At 43.7% G+C, this 22,113-nt stretch overlaps 1 protein-coding gene across 6 annotated transcripts in view; it reads right to left on the bottom strand.

Annotated features, from left to right (window-relative positions):
- Nucleotides 1-22,113, bottom strand: part of FAM149A (family with sequence similarity 149 member A) — a 63,336-nt gene that overhangs the window by 21,931 nt on the left and 19,292 nt on the right. For 2 of the 6 annotated variants that reach the window (XM_025386692.1, XM_025386695.1), the window contains exons 1-3: nucleotides 6,490-6,746; nucleotides 2,014-2,124; nucleotides 1,595-1,727 (exon numbers count right to left, since the gene is read on the bottom strand). The gene's annotated coding sequence lies outside the window, so the exon portion shown is untranslated. Of the gene's footprint in view, nucleotides 1-1,594; nucleotides 1,728-2,013; nucleotides 2,125-6,489; nucleotides 6,747-6,862; nucleotides 7,271-22,113 lie in introns of those variants that run through there. The other 4 variants (XM_025386694.1, XM_025386696.1, XM_025386697.1 and 1 more) reach the window with 4 other exon arrangements.

Below are 22,113 nucleotides of genomic sequence, written 5' to 3'. Positions count from 1 at the left end.
TCACATTGATAATAAACCAGATTCCCAGATTACAGGGGAGTTGAATTATTTCTTTTAAAATACAAAGAAAAGGAAAACTAATAATAATATTTATCTCCCAGGAGGAGACTGGGTGGCTGGGGCATGGGAGAGGGCTCACTTTCATTTCTCTATCTTTTGCATTCCGTTGCTTTTGCAAATATTTCCCATCGAAAAGTAAATACATTCTTAAAAATTAAAATGAAAAGCAATTGTAGGGTCTGGAGTATTTTTAATTCTATAAATGGAAGTTATACGGATTTCCCTGGTAATTCCATTAAATGTTATACTAAAAGAATCCTAGAACTTGGACAGGGTAAAGCAGTGGCGCTCAGCCTTCAACCAAGGAAGCCGGGCTTGAGCGGCGGCGGTGAGTGGGCGTAAGGCTGAGGAAGGAGGCAGCTGCCCCTAAGTAAGGGAGCTGCCTGCGTGTACAGTCCTCCTAGCAGTGCTGAGCTGAGTCCCTTCCAGACTCCCTCCGCTGCCCGCTCCCCTGAGAATCTCGGCTGTACAGCTGCGGACAGAAGCGGATTCACGTGTGCGGTGGGAGTGGGGAACCGCTTTTAAAGAAAGCAAAGAGGCCGGGCGCGGTGGCTCACACCTGTAATCCCAACACCTTGGGAGTCCGAGGCGGGCGGATCACGACGTCAGGAGTTCGAAACCAGCCTGGCCAATATGGTGAAACACCACCTCTACTAAAAATACAAAAATTAGCTGGGGGTGGTGGTGCGCCCTGTAATCCCAGCTACAGGGGAGGCTGAGACAGGAGAATTGCCCGGACCTCGTAGGCGGAGGTTGCAGTGGGCCGAGATTGTGGCACTGCACTTCAGCTTGGGGGAGAGAACAAGACTCTGTCTTAAAAAAAAGAAAGAGAGAGGGGGAGAGAGAGAGAGAAGGGGGGGAGAGAGAGAAAGAGAAAGAAAAAAAACCCACCAGCATAAACGAGGTAAAACAGAACACCCAAGATGCTGTAGCCAGGTGGGCCTCACAAAAGGAGGGCTGTGTCCCGGGATCCTCAGAGACCCCTGGAGGGAGGAGGAGGGAGGAGACTGTGGAGCCACCGAGTTCCTGAGCAAGCTGGAGCCCTGGAAGCAGAGCTCACCCAGCCAGAATCCCAGGCTCACACAGGCAAAAGCAGTTCAGAGGCAACAGCTCCCCCAGGGATAGGAGGCGACGGTGAAATATCCCACTGGGAATACTGGCGGGGAGTTCTCTAATCACAGTGGGCTGTCACAGCTTTCACTTTTCCAACATTTTTTTCCTCTTCAAGTCCTGAATTTCCGGCCATGGATACCACGAAGAAGTCACCGGGAGCACACACCGGGAGAGCCGGCTGCAGGGTGGAAACGAGAACACTGCGGGCGCTGAGACGGGCCAGGAGGTCATGAGGGAGTTTCACTTTTCTCCACAGTTCCTGATCTATTACTTTCACATGTAACATGTACACGCTTTTACATGTATGTATGCAATAGGTCATGCTTTTATAATTGGTAAAAAAAATTTTTTTGAATATAAGGAAGCAATTCTTCACTATACACTGTAATTACAAGATTATCCAGCATATTCTGAGACATACGTCATCTCTCCAGGAATAAATGGAGCCCCTCTCCGTGGACGAGCCGGTGGTGGAGCTCTGCGTGGCCGACCCAGACCAAGAGGTGTGGGCTCCCGTGGGTGTGCGGCTTCCGCTGGAGGAAAAGGACGATTCGCTGCAGGAATGAACACCGGCAAAAAAATCACATTTGCTGGAAGGGCTTGGACGGCTAAGTGGCTTCACTTCTCTGAGCCTGCTTCCTCTTTCACCAAATAAATTTATTAATTTCACAGTATACTAATTTTGAAATATTTTTACAGTGTGATGTTTACACTAGGTTAAAAATAAAACTGCATCTCACTTTTAGAAATTCATGGCCAGTCACTAATTTCCTTTCCCACATTTGTTACGGGCATTTTGTGATTTTGTAATCTGAAGCAATGAACAAGGTGAATTCTTACCAGGTATATTTATCAATGGCTTTCTGCACATTTCTTGTAAAATGTGTAGGTAAAGGATCTTTGCTTCTCACAGTATAACTGTGCCTTCTAGGTCCTTCTGACAGTCCTCTTCTGGAAATAAAAGAAAACATGAAAAGTCTCCCTAATGTAAAAATATAGTTTTATTCATTAAGACTTTTAAAATTTCCTTTTTGTATAAAGTTGCTCCCCTTCTTCTGCCACATCCCTCCAAATTCACCTGTGCATAAGCGCGCGCGCACACACACACACACACCCCCCACATCCTCAAGAAACTGAGACTTAGGACCTTCTCATTTTTATTTTTCTTAAAATCAAGGTTGCCATTAACCTACACGCACCTTTATGTGAACTGAAGACAACATCAACTTTTTGTGACTTAGCCAGAGAAGTAAAAGTTGCCCCAAACAGTTCACACTATTTCAGGGATGTCAGGTCCCAGCTGTCCCTTGACCAGGCCCCTTATACTTACAAAACCCAACCAGCCCTCCAGTAAAAAATCATTAATCCCATATTAAGAAGCATCAAATTCTTTACACTCACTTAGAAGCCACATAGACATCTAACTCGCTTTAATTTAGCATTGCTGTTTGTGGGTATACTGAGTTTTCAAGAGTTAGAGAACATTAAAATTTAATGAAGAACTAAAACAGAAGAAATATCTAGATGTTAAATAAACTATTAAGCCTAACTGGTGTAGCACAGTTCCTGTTAATCATTGAAATGTCCTTTCAATGAACCACTTAAAACATTTACTTCCTCTATAGTCAAAATATCTTCCTGATGTTTAATAATCAACAACTTCTGCTTTTCAATAGAAATCTTATTTTTCTTTATAAATAAAATACATATTAACATAAGATACGGTAGTGAATTAGGAAAAACTTCAACTTTCAATATTTCTAATAAGGACACCACGGCAGCATGCATTTTTAAAAAGTTTGCTTTTGCTTCCAATTATAAGGCTACCTAATTGACCTCAGCTCACTGCAACCTCCGCCTCCTGGGTTCAAGCAATTCTCCTGTCTCAGCCTCCTGAGTAGCTGGGATTACACGCGCCTGCCACCACACCCAGCTAATTTTTGTATTTTTAGTAGAGACAGGGTTTCACCATGTTAGCCAGACTGGTCTTGAAACCCTAACCTCAAGTGATCTGCCCACCTCAGCCTCCCAAAGTGCTGGGATTACAGGCATGAGCCACCATACCCAGCCAACATGGGGAATTTTTAAAACAAATTAATTACCATGTACAGATTAGCAAGAACATCTACCTTCCATAGATATGTCTCGTGCAAGAGAGAATAATAGAATTATATGGGTTTTTTTTGTGGGTTTTTTTTTTGTTTTTTTTTTTTTTTGAGACGGAGTCTTGCTCTGTCACCCAGGCTGGAGTACAGTGGTGCGGTCTCAGCTCACTGCAAGCTCCACCTCCCAGGTTCACGCCATTCTCCTGCCTCAATCTCCCAAGTAGCTGGGACTACAGGCGTCTGCCACCACGCCCGGCTAATATTTGTATTTTTAGTAGAGACGGGGTTTCACTGTGTCAGCGAGGATGGTCTCGATCTCTTGACCTTGTGATCCACCCACCTCAGCCTCCCAAAGTGCTGGGATTACAGGCGTGAGCCACCGCGCCCAGCCGAATTATATGATTTTTTTTTCTTCTCTTTGTTGCTTATGTATCTTACGGACAACCAGGTAACTCCGAGGACAAAGGTGTTAAAGAAAGGGCCCCAGAGAAAAGAATGAAGGACATGCTTTAGGCTGACAAACTGCTTTACCTTTAGCTCTCTTCAGTTGCTTTCAAGCCATTAATTATTTCTTGTTTACATGTGACTCAATAACTTTTTACGTAAATATACAAATACTAATGACAGAAAATAACAACTAAAAATTACATCAAATAGATTTGTTTTGAACACTAAAAAAAACATACTGGTATATGAGTTAATATATGACTGAGAAATAATTTTAAAACCCAGCATAACGAATTAACTAAAACATTGTTCTTTTATGATACATATCTTCAGAATAATAATAGGGGGTTCAAATTTGCTCTGCCACTGAGGCTTCAAGCGAGTTACTTTTCCTCTCCTGAATTCAGTGTCCACAACTGTAGATAAAGTATACGAAGTGTCTAATCAGTGCTAGATAAATCAGGTTTACCTGCTCACTGCTATTATTATGTTATTATTATTATTTGATACAGGGTCTTGCTCTGCTCCACAGGCTAGAGTGCAGTGGCAGGATCACAGCTCACTGTAATCTCGACCTCCGGGCCTCAAGCTATCCTCCCACCTTCAGCCTCCCTAGTAGCTAGGACTACAGGTGTCTACCATCATGCTTGGCTAACTTTTTAATGTTTTGTAGAGATGGGGTCTCACTATATTGCCCAGGCTGGTCTTGAACTCTTGGGCTCAAGTGATCCTCCTGCCTTGGCCTCCAAAACTGCTGGGACTACAAGCATGAGCCACTGCACCTGTCCTCTCACTGCTATTATCATCATCACATGCTATTCTATGAAGATGCTGTGTTCTTGTTTCTTTGGACCTCCCACAGCATTTTGTATTATATAGATCTTTTCACATTTTAACCTTTTGTTGTGACCTTGACACCTTATTCATCTTTTAATCTAAGTACCTGAAATAACACTCATCACACAAAAAATGCCCTCTGTTGAAAGAATCAACAGGCAAAGATGAAATTAGCAACTCAAATGCAGAACTCATTTCACTATAGAATTACTCTGAATGTTTATGCCTGAAACATAGGATTACACTGTGACCTGACATGAAAATATTCCCCAAATTCAAGACATTATTGGATAACGTTTTACTCGTTAAAAAGTCACAGCTCTTCTTTGAGCAGCTGATGTTCCCCCCCAAACAGTTTTCACCTCCAAATGGAGCGTCTGCTCTGCTCAAGACCACCTGTCCCACTTCTAGCTCCTCCTCCGCCTTTTGTGCAACTTCAAAGCCAAATTCAGAAAGGGACACATGCGAGTTTGTTTCAATGAATAATTTCTTCCTCTAGGAAATTCACTCTTTTTCAGGGGAAAAGGTGGAAGGTCTTTGCAAATTAAGAAGAAAATTATTAACAAAACAGAGGAACTCGTGTCTCCTCACATCACACCATATCCTTTCCAGGACCAGGCTTCCCACTGTGTTGGACGCAGAGCTGAGGCCAGGTGGTCTTGGGATGCAGGGCAGAAGGAAATGGGAAGCTGGGTAACAGTCACACCAGTTAGTATGAATTAGATGCCTTAAAACTCCTCTACTCGATGCCATTTATCCTTTTTTCTTCTCTGCCCTTCCCCTCCGTGTCTCCTTTCGAGCAATTGCTTGAGCTTCAGAGTTCAGTGTAATAACATACAAACTTGACCACACAATTCACAAAAAAACTAGGTGAACAGGAATTTAAGTCATAACTCAATGATTGCCCAAGAGCAGAAAGAAGACAGGGACGGGGTTTCTCTGAGGACCCAGGCCACTGACCGGCCGGTCTCTCCGGGACCACAAGTTACTAACATCATGAATTAACAGCAGAGACTAAAAAACCCCTTTCTTTTTCTTTTTCTTTTTTTTCTTTCACATCTTGTTTTGGTTCTTTCGTTTCTCTGTTTTCTAACCAAGGATTGTAATGGTCCTTCATGCATAACATTGAACCTCTTTAATCCCCATAAACTATGGACTAGTTATATATGCTACACAGTCTAAGAAAGTGTACAAAACTTACAGGATGCATCCTGCAAGTGTTTTAAAACTTGAATGTGGTGGCATGCCTATGAAGCCTCTATACATACACATGCAAGTTCTACACTAGTTCCTGTCCATACTGTTTACATAGAGCAAGGCTGATGCTTTGGGGACAGGGTTTCGTAGGGTGGACTGAAGTGCAGTCACTACACTAGAGGGCACTCATTTGCTGGTGCACGGAGCTAAGGGTGAATTCCAATCTTCATGACTCAATTCCAGCTGTCAGGGAAATAACCATCTGGAGTTACTTTTGTAGGTTGCTTCCTGACAGCCCACAAACCTCTGCCACACTGCTTTGCAGAAACTCTAATGACAGCAGCTTTCAAAATTGTCTATTCCTAGTTGACAGGACTGTCTGACATAAGCACTGCACTCTGAACACGTTAAAATGCAGGCTGGTTGTCAGGACGGGGTGGCACACAGGGGCACTCCAGGGTGGCCATGGGAAGCCGCTGCTCAACATGGAGCACTCACACCGCCCTGACCCAAGACCCGCAAGTCCCAGGAGCGACCGCGGTGACGGAGGAGTCCCTTTGGCGGGGAACACTTCTGCGCGTGAGCCATGCCCGGGGCAGGCCTGACGCTTCCCGAGCGCCGGCAGGGAAGCCCGGGCCAGACGCAACCCAGCCGGCCCGAGGACAGAGAACACCGCGCACATCGCCCGCAGAGCGGCCAGAAGGCGAGCCCCGCTGCCGATGAGACTCACCCGATCACGATCAGCCCCGGGCCTGTGCTCGCGGCCCCTGCGCCGGGCTCCGCGCTAGGCTCGGGCACGGTCAGGCAGAGGCACCGCGCGCGGGCCCCACGCGGACAGCCGGTCCCGCGACCCCGCCACCGCCGCAACCCCGGGGCCGGGGCTCCCCGCTCGCCCAAGCCCGCGCCCGCCGCGCCGCTGGCCCAGCTTAGGCGGCCCGGGCGCGCCCGGGGTCCGCGAGGCTCGCGCGCCCCTTCCCTCTCCAGATCCTCCGCCCAGCCCGCGCTGGCGCCGCCTCCCCTCCTCCTCCCTGCGCTGCGCCCTCGCCCGCCCGCTAATCCCGGCCGCGCCTGCCCATCCCGGCTCTTGGCCCCGCGGCGCCGACCTCCAGGAAAGCGCGCCTTCCCCGCTCCCTGCCGGGCCGGGTCACTCCTCCGCGCACGGCACGGCCTCCCTATCCCTTCCCGGGTCTCCGGGGCCGGGGGCTGTGCAGACTGGTGCTGGCGGCCCTTCCCTCTTCCGAATCGGATTTCAATTCACCAGAAGAATGCAGAAAACCACTGGCCCATCTCGCCTATCCCCGCCCCATCAAAGGGTGCGGACACTGGGCAGGGGTGGGGAGTGGGCAAATGAGGTTTGAGAGCTGAAGCCTCGGATCTAGTCCATGCGAGAACCATTACTCCATCAACAGGAACACTAGATCTAAGCATGCATAATAAGGCGTGGGCCCTTCCACGTCTGTCCTGCCGGCTCACACAACCCGGTGCATTTCCTGCACACCCACAGCATGCCTGCCGCTTGTGTTAACATGTGCTCGTTTCAGTGTTGGAGGCCCAGGAGCAGAGCAGCTGGATTCTCTCCTGTGAGCTGGTGAAACTGCTAAACCGTCATTTTCATTTGCTAAGGGAAGTAGGGATGAGGACCGCGGAGGTGAACTACATTTTCCAACCTGAGTGTCACAGGGTGGCCACTGCACAAGCCATGCCTTTCCCACGACAGGGATTTTAGTAATGACAATTAGTGCACTGGGTGCCGCTGGTACAACACTCATCCTCCTCCTGCCATAGCCAGTCTCTTTTGAGAGCTGAGGCCATCTAAGTTTCAACAGGTACAAACGATTGCTCCTGCCCCGTATCCTGCATTTACAGAGGTAAACCACGTCTTTCCGAGTTTTTAGTAAAAAGCCCAGTTTATTTCTGATGGACCACCCTAGCACGGTGACAAGAAATCACTACCAATAACAAAAACATTAGTCTGGCCAGGGTGGCTCACGCCTGTAATTCCAGCACTTTGGAAGGCTGAGGTGGGTGGATCACTTGAGATCAGGAGTTCAAGACCAGCCTGGCCAACATGGTGAAACCTGTCTCTACCAAAAATACAAAAATTAGCTGGGTGTGGTGGGGCGTGCCTATACTCCCAGCTACTCAGGAGGCCGAGGCACGAGAATCACTTCAACCTGGGAGGCAGAGATCGCCCCACTGCACTCCAGGCTGGGCGACAGAGGGAGCCTGTGTCTCAAGAAAACAAACAAAAACAAAATAGTAATCCATTGTTGAACTAAGGACACTGGGATCCTCCCCACTTTTGTAAAAGTGGTAAGTGGTTATAAATTATAAAATTAATGACATTTTAAATCCTGATACATGTATATGTGTATATATGTGCATATGTGTATCCATATCTATCAGGAAAACTGACGGTATCTTAAGTCCACACAGACCTGCTGGTGTTATTTATATTGCCAGGGGCGGGAGGATGGACATGCCAAGGAAACAAAAGAAAGGAGCCTGGTGTGATGGCTCCCACCTGTAACCGCAGTGTTTTGAGAGGCCAAGATGGGAGGATCACTAGAGCCCAGGAGTTCAAGACCAGCCTGGGCAAGAGAGCAAGACTGTCTCAAAAAAAAAAAGAAAAAAAGTAAAAATCGAACACAAAGTCATTTAAGATCCAAACATATGCTAACTGCTTTTACTTTTATACATTTTACATATATTCTTACACATATTTTACATGTATTATTTAACACCCATAGTAGGTAGACACTATTACAATTTTGTTGATAAAAATACTGATGACGGAGACCTTAAGTAACATGTTCGCGGTCACACAGCTAGGATGTGTGTGAATGTGTCCCAGGTATCTGTCACCCCGTAACAAGCTACCCCCAAACGTAGATTAAATCAGCAGTCACGTTGTTATGCTCACAATCCACAGAAGTCAGGAATTCTGGCAGGTTGAGTGTTTCCTCCGCTCCATGTGGGGTCGCTCAGTGGCGCACAGGTGGAGGGTGGTCTGGTCCGCAGGCTCTAAGAAGGCTTCACTCACGGGTCTACACCATGCAGTGGGTGGTGGCTGGAAGCCTGGGCTCAGTTGAGCCCTCTCTCATGCAGCCTCAACACTTCTCCGAGTGGTCCCTCCAGTGAGGTCGTCAGAATTTCTACATGGTGGCTTAGGGCTCCAAGCAAGCAAGGCAGAAGCTGTCAGCTCTATTCAAGGCTGCAACTGGCAGTGTTGCCTCCACTGTGCTCCATAGTCAAAGCAGTCCCAGAATGAAAGAGTTGGAAAATAGACCCCTGCTCTCAATGGGAAGAACCTACAGCCCTCTTTAATCTGCCATAACCCTCCTCTGGCCACAGGCCATTTACACGTGTATGATACACTCAGCTCTTTCAAGATGCTCGGAAGTTTCATCATCTAAAGCATGTCCACGTGCAGACGAGGCTTCTTCTTGGGGTATTTCCCTTACATCTGAAGACCTGCGAACTAAAGAGACAAGGCAGCAGCCTTCTCCACACCCAACCCACAATGGTGAGACAGAGCCAGGACAGCCCCAATGGGCACCTGTCCAACAGGAGAGGCGGCGGAGTCAGGCCACAGCCACTGTGGGTTCCAGCAGGCTCCTGTTGCCTTGCCTTGAGAAGGACTCGCTTCTGCTCCCGACCTTCTCCACAGCCCTTAGCTCTGTCCTGTGGGCTCTTGCTTGTTCCCTCCAAGACTTCCTCAGGGAAAAGAAATGGCCTAGGTTTGCAACTGAGTAGCCTCTCAGCCTGCTTTCTTCCAGGGAAGGCTGGGGAAGGGGGTCCAAAAGTCTGCGCCTCTTTTAGTTCAAGCCAGTGGCGCTTCCATCACTCTGCCAATGTAGTTATCTTATGAACCTTGTGGGTTTCTTTGAATTTTATCAGAGTTCACCCCATCCATTAGTCACAAATCACACTGACCTTCCTGAGATGGGCCCTTGATTCACCTCTGAGACTGCCGGGGGACAATTCTCTTATGATTTTTTAAAGCCCTATTGTTTATCTTGGGGATCTATGAGATACCCCTAAATCTGATGTCTTAATAAGCCAAACCTTTGATTTCACCTTTGCCCCTGCCTAGGATTTGATTTTTGCACAGAGGCCATTTTTCAGTTTTGCCCAGAGAGATTGTGATGGTCAAAGTTGCACAAACCCAGCAAGTCTTGACTTATATTTCCTACGACTTCTGTTCCAAACCTGAACAGTTCCTTAATTCATTTGTCTCTTCTCTCAAATTTCAAAACCTAAAGCTATGTTGCTTAAGATTAAAGTGATAAAATCTTCACGTTGGATTGGTTTAGACCACCACTGCCCAGTAGAAGTATAATGTGAATACATACAATTTTAAATTTTCTAGTATCCACATTTATAAAGTGAAAGAAACAGGTACAATTGTAATGATATATTTTATTTACTCTAATATAAAATATTATCATTTCAACATGTAATCAGTATAAAAATTAGTAATTAGATATTTTTAAATTTTTTGTACTGAGTTTTGATATCCTGTGTGTAGTTTACACTGATAACATATTTCATGCATCCAACAAGGTCTAATATCCAGTATCTATAAGGAACTTAGAAAAAAACCCCATAAACAAGTGGGCAAATGACATGAACAGACACTTTTCAAAAGAAGACATACATGTGGCCAACAATCATATAAAACAAAGTTCAACATCACTTATCATTAGAGAAACGCAAATCAAAGCCACAATGAGATATCATCTCACATTAGTTAGAATGGCTATTCTTAAAAAGTCAAAAATAACAGATGCTGGCAAGTTGGATCAGAACTACTTCACTAGCTCTCCTGGATCTCCAACTTGGCCATTCACCTTGAAGGCCTTGTGACTTGTCAGCCTCCATAATCAATGAGCTAAGTCCTTGTAATAAATCTCTTTATACAGATATATATAAATATAGATGTAGACATGTATCTCCTATTGCTTCTGTTTCTCTGGAGAACCTCATACAATGTTACCTGTACTTAGTCCATATGACTTTCCATCTTTCATTGATTATTTGAACCCTAGTTGAGAATTGAAAAGTATATAACTATTTCTGTCTTACTGTTTAAGTGTTTTACATTTTAATGCCAGGGGCATCAGTAATTATAATCATTAAATGGGAAACCTCAATTCCTGAAATAATAGGATCTGCCTTAGCCTACTTTGGCAAATTCATTAGGATAAAATAAAATGGTATAAGCCGGGCACAGTGGCTCAGCACTTTGGGACGCCAAAGTGGGAGGATCTCTTGAGCTCAGGAGTTCAAGACAAGCCTGGGCAACATAATAAGACTTTGTTTCTACAAAAAAAATAAAAATAAAAATAAGCTGGGTGTGTTCACACGGATCTGTAGTCCCAGCTACTTGGGAAGCTGAAGTGGGAAGATCACTTAGAGCCCAGGAGATGGAGGCTGCAGTAAGCTGTGATTAAACCACTGTAGTCTAGCCTGGGTGACAAAGCAACACACTGTCTCAAAAAATAAAAATAAAAAGTGGTATATGTGATTATGTGATCACCCTCTGAAAATATTTAATTAGTAATATAAGATATAAAATTATTCCAAAAATTATAAGTAACATTTAACTCCTCTGAAAATTGACCTGATTTCACATGCTAGCTCTGTCTTGCCCTAGCCATGCAATGCTGAGCTGATAACTTAATGCTTTTAGCAGAAATTAGCTAAAACAAGGCTAATATTAGTCTTTCTTGTAGAGTTGTATGAATTAGAGACAAATTTTGGAAAGTGCATATAGATACATAATAAACTGTATTAATTATTCCATTTTTCAGCATTTAAAGCATTGATTGGAAAGTGCATATAGATACATAACAAATTGTAAATAATTCCTTTTGTCAGCATTTAAAGCATTGAGTTACTTAAAGTGTTTTTTTTAAGTTAGATAGAGTATGAACCAGTTCATTTTAATATTATGCACTATGACATACAAAAGTTACATATAATCTTTGACATTTATCCAGTACGAGCAGTCCTGGCTTCACATGGGTATCATGTAAACGGAAATTTGTACATATCAGAACTGTGTCCTTGCTTTGCAAATACATACATGTACAGACACCTATGTCATCTCTCTATACCACAGAGCTGTCTCCAGTAGCAATGAGCATCTCCAGTGCCTAGATCTTAGTCCCTAACACTGTCCTAGTCCATTTGGGCTGCTATCACAAAATACCATAGACTGGGTGATTTATCAACAATAAAAATGTATTAGGTTGATGCAAAAGTAACTGTGGTTTTTGCCATGACCTGTTTCCCACAGGTCTGAAGGCTGGGAAGTCCCAGAACAAGGTGGCAGCAGAGTCAGTGTCTGGTGCCGGCTCCATGCTTCCTAGATGGTGGCTTCCAGCTGTGTCTTCACATGACCGCAAGGGTGAAGAAGCCCCCAGGGCCTCTTTTATAAGGGCACAGATCCCGTTCATGAGGGCTTTGCAATCAGGACCTAATCGCCTCCTAGAGGCCCCACCTTTAGTACCAGTTCATTGGAGATAGATTTCAACCTAGGAATTTTGGGGGATACAAACATTCAGACCACAGCAAATACCGTTCCCCAACAGAGGGACCAGGGCTCCTTGGAGAAGTGGCCGATCTAGGGGCTGAGGCAGGGAAATATAAAATGGACCTGGAGCATTTCCTGCCAGACGGTAGGAAAGTACTCAAAAAACAAAAACAACGGAAGAATGAGAGCATGTCACAGGAGCCAACCTGAAAGAGCCCCAAATGGCTAAAGCTAGAACAACCTGAGTAACAAAATAAATCATGTGCTATCAGATTATAACTAAAGTACAAAATACATTTCCATGAGCCCATATTGATAGAAATAAACAAATAAATAAATGGGGAGAAGAGGTGAATTTCCCGCAGAAGAACTTTCCCCAGTGGTGTGCGTCTCCCCTTCCAGGAGGCTGGTGTCATACCTTCTTCTCCCAACTGCAGTGGGGCTTGACTCCAAGAGTGCAATGTGGAAGTGGGGGGTGACTTCCCAGGGGAGCAACCTGACAAGCACTCCCGGAGTCAGGTGGTCAAGGCTGGCACCACCTGTGATGACACGTGCCCTTGCATGTTGACACGCGCCCTTGCGATGAGGCGATGAGAACGGCACTTCCCTTATGTGGCCTTCCTCCCCAAACCCATACCCCTGGTCTCACCATGATAAAAACACAAGGCGAACCCCAGTGGAACGGCCTTCTACAAAACACATGACCAGTACTCCCCTAAACTGTCATGGTCATCAAAACAAGAAAGTCTGAGAAACTGTCTCGGACCAGAGGACGCTGAGGAGACGTGACAACTCCGTGTAATGGCAAGTGGACCCTGGAGGAGAGGAACGGCACTGGGGAAAACTGGTGGTGACGGTTAATACTAGTTTAGTGGACTCTGCGTGAAGCAGATGACCCTCCATCATGTGGGTGGACCTCATCCAATCTCTGCAATCCTCTGCTTCACTATCTGCAAATTCACCTCTTTGCTAAAATATAATTGTAACCCCCAAAATAATGTCACCTCTGCAGATTTTGGACTTACCAAGCCTCCACAATCACGTAAGCCAATTTTTTAAAAATCTCTCTCCCTCTTCACACACACAAACACACACACACACACACACACACACACATATTCACTCATCAACTCATCCTGTCTGATCTGCTTCTCTGAAAAACCCTGACAGTACTCTGGTGAAATGAGAATAAATGTGGAGTTTAGTTAATGGTCACAGATTGATACCGGTTCATCAGTTGTGGCATCTGTACCAGAATAATAGGGATCTGCTTTTCTGTAAATCTAACACGCTCTAAAATAAAAAGTCTGTTTTAAAAATGCTTGCATTAACCTCCTCTATACATTTAAATATATTTTACAAGTTAATAACTTGCTTCAGAGAAGACTAATAAAACAATAGCATGTTTTATTATTTTAATGGGAAGAGCATAAAAATCTTAGAAAGTGCTAAGTAAACTATGAAGTCCACAGCTTACATAAAATTATAGAAAAATATAGATGATTTAATGTTTAAAAATTACCTCAGTGGTGATATTTATAAGTACATTGTTTTAAATGAGTCCAGGAAATTGCAATAAATAAATGTGATATTAAATGATAACAGAATTTTTCTTTTATGAGAATGTTCTAGGAATAGCCTATGTAAACCAAGATACAGCTCTAGATGGGGACTGAAAGGCTGCATGCACTATTGAAATGTTGGCATGCAATACTGCCAGAAAGCCACCAGAGGTCAACATTTCCCCGCTTTCATCACTATTAAAAAAAAAAAAAAAAAAAAAAAAATCCTTGCCCAGATTTTAATACTTTATGGGTCTTTTTTTTTTTTTTTTTTTTTTTTTTCAAGATTTAGGGTTTGCTGAATTTTCATTCCAGAATAAAGGAGGAATCCTGTTTAAATCAGAAGTCGCTATTTCAGTGAACAGGAGCTGGTGCACGCAGCCAACAGAAAGTGCCATGATGTGAAGGAGCACGAGGCATAGGGGATGCTTTTGCTCTGACAAGCACTTAGGCCAGAGACCAATGCACCTCACTCGCAAACCTCACAACCACCACATGAACAAAACCTTCAGCCACCTGAAAGGTAGCTACCCTTTTATACAGAAAAAAAAAAACCAAGAGGGTCAGCAACATACAGTAAACTCCCAAAGGTACATGGCTTTATCCAGATCAGTCCAGTCTGGCTTTAGAAGTTTAGCTTTCAAAGATTCATCTCAAATCCAATTTGCTGATTTCTGTTAAAGTTCCTTTCATTATTGGTCTATTTTAAACCAACAAATACGTTCTACCATAGTATCCACTAACATTTCTTGAATATGTACCACATGCCAGGCCCTGTTTTAAGCACTTGAGAGACAGACAGAGATGATCGATCGATCGATCAGTGTATTTGAGCTTCACAATCATTCTTTGAAGGGGGCACTACTGTTAGTGCCATTCTGCCAGTGAGAAAACTCGGGCACAGAGAAGCGGACGGAAAGGCAGAGCCACCTTCTTAGGCTGTGGGTGGCCTGGTTTGTTGAACACCCCACCTCCAGCCCTGCAGGGCACACCCACAGCTCTCTACAAATCATACGGAGACGCTAAAGCTCCGATACATGGCAAAGACAATCAGGACTTTTTAAAATTGCTATGAATGTTGTATCTGAAAGAGAAGATGAAAAATACTTAGACTTTTAACATGAAGAGTGTAAAAAGCATAGAAAGTCCTACATAATCAATGAGGTCCACAAGCTTAGAGAAAATTATAGAAGAATATAGAATTAGTACATTATTCAAAATGAAACACCCAAGTTCTGAAACCCAACTTTTTAAAATAAGTGCTAAAAATTTATCACGGAGAGTAATTATTAGGCGGAATCATATGAAATTGTCCATATTGTACTATTTTGAACCAGAGAAACAGAAATTTCATTGTTTCAACCTAATATATTGAACAAATGGGTTCAATGATATTAATATCCAATTTTTTTCTTACTTTTACACATTTGTTTACTATACTTAGTATAAAGTTTAAAAAGAATAATCTAAAAACTGTTTTACAAAAATTTTGATAATTAAACAGTCTTTCAAAATAAAAATAACTATCCAAATACATTCCATGAAGAGTTTGATTGGGCAAACTGCAACACCAATAAGGCCACATTTTCCTAAAATGTGTTTTTTGATGTTTGATTTATTCTTTTAAATAGCACAGCAGTAAAACAAAGACTTCACACAGTAATTGCTAGACCGCTATTGTACGTTATATTTTATGTAACTGAAATATTAAGATGCAATTGATCCTTCTTATTCTCTGGTTCACTCTCTGCAAATTCACCTACTTGCTAAAATAGATCTGTAAGCCCCAAATCCACACGCGTGGTGCCTCCGTGCCCCTCCGCACACGTGCAGAAGGAAGACACATCTGCGTGTCTTCAGCTGCGTGCTCCCCACTGCGGCCACACAAGGCGACCCTGCCTTGTTTCAGCTCTCACACTGTAAACAAGTGTGCACTTTTGTGGGTCTACTCAGTGCCATCACAGGTTTTCCAAACTGTCGTGCTTTCTGTTGGTGATCTGGCTGTGTCAAGTGGTCCTGTGGAGTGTTGTGCTAAAGCTATCGAGTGTTCCTAAGTGCCAGAAGGCCGTGGTGTGCCTCGGGAAGGAAATACATACGTTGATCAGCTTTCAGGCACGAGGTATAGACAGTACTGTCGGTGAGTTCAATGTTAGCAAGTCACCACTATATATTAAACCAGGTGTCTTTAAACAGGAACACACATTAGACAAGATCAGGTATTGATCAGCTGACAAAAACGTTGAGACTGGAGACTCACAGGAAGCTAACCCTGTATTTCGTCTACAGCTACGGTTCAGTATTCACTACATCATGGTTTCTGGTGACTTCATAGACCGTGACCACCAGGCATAATGAGAACTGATGATTACCTCATATTTATATGACATTACAATACAACGTCTTCAGAAATCTATTACTAAATTTCAAGACATACAGACGGAATTTCAGAACATTAGAATTGGGAGATTGCATGGGTTTTATGTTTAATACACAATCTAAAGTAAAAAATGTGAGCGTAGAGGCAAAGGGGTGGTGCCCGCTGTCTTATGTTTGCAGTTTGCTTGCCAGATCAGAATCAAATCCAGTGGTTCTCAAATAGTAACATGCAGCAGAATCTCCAGTGCTCGTAAAAACCCCAGGCTCTGGCGCAGCAAGTCTGCAGTGAGAATGTGGATTTCTCAGGATCCCACGTGCTGCTGGTACTGCTGGCCCAGGATGGCACTCCGAGAGCCACCGCCCTGATTCATCTGTTATACATTCAATCCTCCCAACCCATTCCCACCTAAAAAACTGCTTGAGCCCAGGAACTGTGTCATATTGGATTGTGTCACCCCAGCCTCAGCACACCTTTAATCGATGTTTGAAGGAGTAGAGGAACTAATCAAAGCAGCCTTCATGTTCCAGAGAAGAAAATGTGAGGTCTCAGAAGGGCAGGCCTGCTGCTGCTTGGTGAAGACCAGGGACCAGAACCCAGATTCCTGCAAAGGTGCAGCACATGAGGTGGCTAGGCTTTCCCTCGACAGCCTTAATTCTAAGTAAATCCTATTCCATCTTTGGGTGGGAACACTGGCAGAACACCCTTTCTAAATGTAAAACAACAAAACAGTCAAATTCTAGGGCAATGCAGGACACCGAGGGAAAACTAAGGTCTGACTAAAGAAGACACTTGGGAGAGCACAGAGGTTCCTCTTTACTTGGTGCTCCAGGGCTCTCAGCTGACCAAAGCTGAAAGGAGAACTCAGGCTGCCAGACACTCTCAGGATGACTGTGTTCTCGCTGTCTTTCTCATGCACCTAAAAAAGCAAGCGGCTCTTCTTCCTCTCCCTGCTGCAGCGCTTAGTACAGAGGCAGGCATGAACATGCTTCACATGCGGCTTTCTTCCTATTTGAGACCCAGGAAGATACCAGCCTAAAATGTTGCAAAAGAAGAAAATAAAGATCATAATTGCTCAGGTTTAATCTCTGAGGCTGGGATGCGTCTATCTTCAACAGCATCTCACAGTGCTATCTGGAAGCCCTTGCCAAAAAATGTAAAAAGATCAGTCCTCCATTTCAAACTCATTAGAGTGGCTGTTTAAAAAGAAAGAAAGAAAGTAAGTTTTGGTGAAGACGCAGAGAAATCCTCGTGAATCACCAGTGGAAACGTAAAACGGTGCAGCTACTAGGAAAAAATCATTTGGTGATTCCTCAAAAAGTGAAATGTAAAATTACCCTACAATCCAGCAGTCCCACTTCTTGGTATATACTGAAAGAATTAAAAGCAGGGACATAGGCCAGGTGCAGTGGCTCATGCCTGTAATCCCAACACTTTGGGAGGCTGAGGTGGGCAGATCACTTGAGCCAGGAGTTCGAGACCACCTTGGGCAATACAGGGAGATCCTGTCTCTACAAAAAATGTAAAAAGTAGCTAGGTGTGGTGACACATGCCTGTACTCCCTGGTACTCTGGGAGGCTGAGGCAGGAGGATCACCTGAGCCCAGGAGGTCAGGGTTGCGGTGAGCTATGATCACGCCACCATACTCCAGCCTGAGTGACAGAGCAGGAACCCATCTCTCAAAAAAACGCTCAGAGCAGCAGCATTGTTCACATAGCTGAAGAGGGAAACCACCCAAATGTCCATCAACAGAAGAATGGATAAACAAAAGGTAGTACAGACCAATACATGCAATTAAATACTGTCTTAAAAAGGAGTGAAAATCTGATTCATGCTGTAACATGGATGAACCTTAAAATCCTTATGCTAAGTGAAATAAGCCAGACGCAAAAGCCCAAATATTGTATGATTCCAGTTATATAAGGTCCCTAAAGTAGTCAAATTCATACAGACAGAAAGCAGAACGGTGGTTGCCAGGTGCTGAGGAGAGGAAGGAACAGGAAGTTACTGGTAATGGGTAGTGAGTTTGTTTGAGATGATGAAAAACGTCTGGAGATGGATGGTGGTGATGATTGCACAACACTATGAAGGTGGTACTTAATGCCACTAAATGGTACACTTAAAATTGTTAAAATGATCAATTCTATATCATGCATATTTATCACAATTTTTAAAAAATCACCTCCCAGCTTGCAGAACGTAGCGTGTAGCCTGGAAAGAAGTTGAGACAATACGTGACTCCTGTGTAACCTTTACCCACCGGTGAATGCCTAGGGAGGAGGAGGCAGTGTTGAGTCAGAAGCCTTTATTCACGCTCCCGAAACAGTGCTGAGTGCAGGCCAGCTCTATAAGCAGAGCTAGTCTAAGAGCCCAGCATCAATGTCTCTTTAAAGAATCCATCCAAACACCATCACACTGGGGCTTCAGGGCTTAACGTATGAATTTAGGGGAAGACTGGGAAAGGAAAACAGAAACTTGGGACCCCAGTTCATAATGCCAAAAGGAAAAACTTAGGCCGAAAGTTGAGTCATGCAAGAAACTATCTTTCCTTTTGTTGACAGGCAGAGAGCTACAGATAAAAGGTTAAATATCTTCACACTCCACGTTCACCTTATCTTGCGTAAGAGCCTAGACGAGTACCTAACTGACCATTCCCCTCCCTGCTCCTTTTGTCTTGGAACCAGTGGATTCAGTAGTGAGACCATACCCTCCCTCTATCCCCTCCAGCCTGCTTTTCCCCTTTCAATACCGAAGCCCTCAAAATCATCTTTGGAAAAAGGCACAGACCTGTCTCCCTGGCATGTTCTTAACCTTGGTAAAATTTCTAAATTGATTGAGACCTGTCTTAGGTACTTTTTGGTTTAGAAGACACAGACATTCAGCCCATAACAATCATCTTCTCACCAATGTCTGCAACACCAACTTTGCAATGATCCCATAGACAAATAGGTCTGTTTCTGGCTTTTCTACTGGGCTCCCAGGCCCATCTGTTTATCTTTGCATCAATAACACGCTGTCTTATTTATTGTGGCTGTTAAATCAATTTCATATCTAGGAGAGTTATTACTGCGTTCTGTGCCTCACCAGTGCTTTAAGGGCACAAAAAATACCAGTGGAAAAGCAAAGACCTCACAAATCCTGAGCAGAAAAAATTCTCAATAGTTGGTCTCTGTTAACAACTTTTAGGAATTTTTTGAGCCTATATTTTCCTTTTTATATCAGCACAAGAGTGACTTATGATTTTTAAAACTCCAATTTAAACCTATTACAATAAGAATTAAAATTCTCAAGAGAAAGTATTATAACATTTTTCTTTGTAGTAGAATGTAAAATGACAGTATGCCTTATAACCTATCTTATTTCAAATTCAGTAAAATTCAGTAATTCCCGACTTGGAAAAAGGGTTTTTTCAATACTGTTAGATAAACATTCTAGGAGGCCACTGTTTTGGTTTAAGCTCCTGCACTAGGTCCCAAAAGACAAGACTAAAAACCAAAATGTAGTTACGTGCTCAAGTTCCACTTCACCAAACCCAAACTGAGTTGGGTTTTTTTTTTTTTTTTTGAGACAGAGTCTTGCTCTGTCACCCAGGCTGGAGTGCAGTGGCAAAATCTCTGCTCACTGCAACCTCTGCCTCCTGGGTTCAAGTGATTCTCCTGCCTCAGTCTCCTGAGTAGCTAGAACTAAAGGCATGTACCACCATGCCCGGCTAATTTTTGTAATTTTAGTAGAGATGGGGTTTCACCATGTTGGTCAGGCTGGTTTCGAACTCCTGACGTCAGGTGACCTGCCCACCTCAGCCTCCCAAATTGCTGGGATTAGAGGCGTGAACCACCAAGTCGGTCCCCAAACTGAGCGATTATCCAGCCTTTCCAGAAATCAGGAGAGAAAGACATCCTGATTCCCAAACAGACCAGTTTCAATCAGCGTCATAGCATTGAAGTCCTCTGTTTTCATCTCTAACCTGGAGTAACCCAATGTTAGCCAATCAGTAAGTTTTCTTTCTTTCTTTCTTCCTTTCCATTTATTATTATTATTGTTATACTTTAAGTTCTAGGGTACATGTTTTGTCTCCCTATCCCTGCCTTACAAGGAAAAAAAAAAAAAAAAAAAACACTGAAATGACCAACTCGCTCTGTCCCTTGTTTCTGCTTTCTCCACCGGTTCCTGTCTATAAAGCTCACCTCCTCTGCTTTGCCCCTTGGCACATTTATTCTATTTTCTGGAAGTGTTGCCCAATTCCAGAATCACAAGTAAAACCAATTGAGATTTCTGAACTAAATTTGTTGTAATTTTGTCTCCTGATAATACTGATGGCTTAATCTTCAGAAATAGATAACAGGTCTTTAAAAATTTGCCCTTCTTTAAAAGTGACATAAACTGGAAAATATTGTACCAAGGTAATTTGCCAAATGATTAATATCACCAAGTCTCTGTTGTGGAAATGACATGTTATCTGTGTTGCTTTTATGGAGATAATAAAGAGAGCTAGAATAGAAGCTAAACCCATTCAAAAGCAAATTCAAAATAACTTTTTTCCCAACAATCGATTACAGTTAAAGGGCAAGCTGGCCCTCCAAAGCTTGTTTGGGGTCATTTAAAATCGTCCAGTAAATGGTCTGTTTTGATTAACAGAAGGTCTTAATTTTAATATAGTGTAACTTTTACTTTTTGGTTAGCAATTATTTTGTCTGTTAGCAAAGAGATCCTTACCTCAAGGATAAGATGCATGAAAATCGGCATCTCCTAGAAGTCTCATTGTTTTACCTTCATATTCAGATCTACAGTCCGCATAAAATTGTTTGTATGTGTAGTGTGACTTGAGGTTATCAGGAGTCTTTCACTTCTGTAAGGATATACAATTGGTTCTGCACTACTATTGAAAAGACCACTGCCTCAGTCAGCCCAGGCTACTGCGGCAAGACACACAGCCTGGGCAGCTTAATCAACAGACACTGACTTCTCACAGTTACGGAGCCTGGAAGTCCAAGATCAAGGTGCCGGCTGGTTTGGTTCTTGTGAGGGCATCGTCCTGGCTTGCCAAAGGCTGCCAACTCCCTGTGTGCTCAAATGCCCTCTTCTTTGTGTGCACATGGAGAGTGGGAGAGTAGGAGGCTCTCTGTCTTTTTTTTTTTTTTTTTTTTTTAGTTGGAGTCTTGCTGTCACCCAGGCTGGAGTGCAATGGCATGATCTCAGTGCACTGCAACCTCCGCCTCATGAGTTCAAGCGATTCACCTGCCTCAGCCTCCCGAGTAGATGGGATTACAGGCATTTGCCACCACACCTGGCTAATTTTTGTATTTTTAGTAGAGATGGGGTTTTACCATGTCAGTCAGTCTGGTCTCAAACTCTTGACCTCCAGTGATCCACCCACCTCAGCCTCCCAAAGTGCTGGGATTACAGGCGTGAGCCACTGCGCCAGCCCTTCTTCTTCTTATAAGGGCACTAACCCTGTCACAAGGGGCCTTTCCTCAAGACCTAATCTAAACCTAGTTACTCCCCAAATACCAACACACTAGGAGTTAGGGGCTTAACACAGGAATTTGGGGAAAGACACAGACATTCAGTTCATAGCAACCATCTTTTCACCAATATCTGCAGCACCAACTTTGCAGCAACCAAACATCCATGTACAAATAGGTGCTTCTGGCTTGTCTACTGTACTCTCCTGGCCTGTTTGTCTACCTTTGGATCAGTAACATACTGTCTTATTTACTGTAGTATGTATCAGTAACATACTGTCTTATTTATGTATTCCTCTTATATATATGAGAGGAATTACTGTGTTGTTAGAATCTAAGGTAAATTGGTGGTATTTTTTCTGAAACGAATTGACTCTAAAAAATTATACATAATTGGCCAGGCACAGTGGCTCAT

The sequence above is a fragment of the Theropithecus gelada genome, chromosome 5 (genome assembly GCF_003255815.1).
Source record: "Theropithecus gelada isolate Dixy chromosome 5, Tgel_1.0, whole genome shotgun sequence".
Lineage (NCBI taxonomy): Eukaryota > Metazoa > Chordata > Mammalia > Primates > Cercopithecidae > Theropithecus > Theropithecus gelada.
Note: the sequence above shows the minus strand (reverse complement) of the source record. Positions and strands in the feature narration are given on the sequence as shown.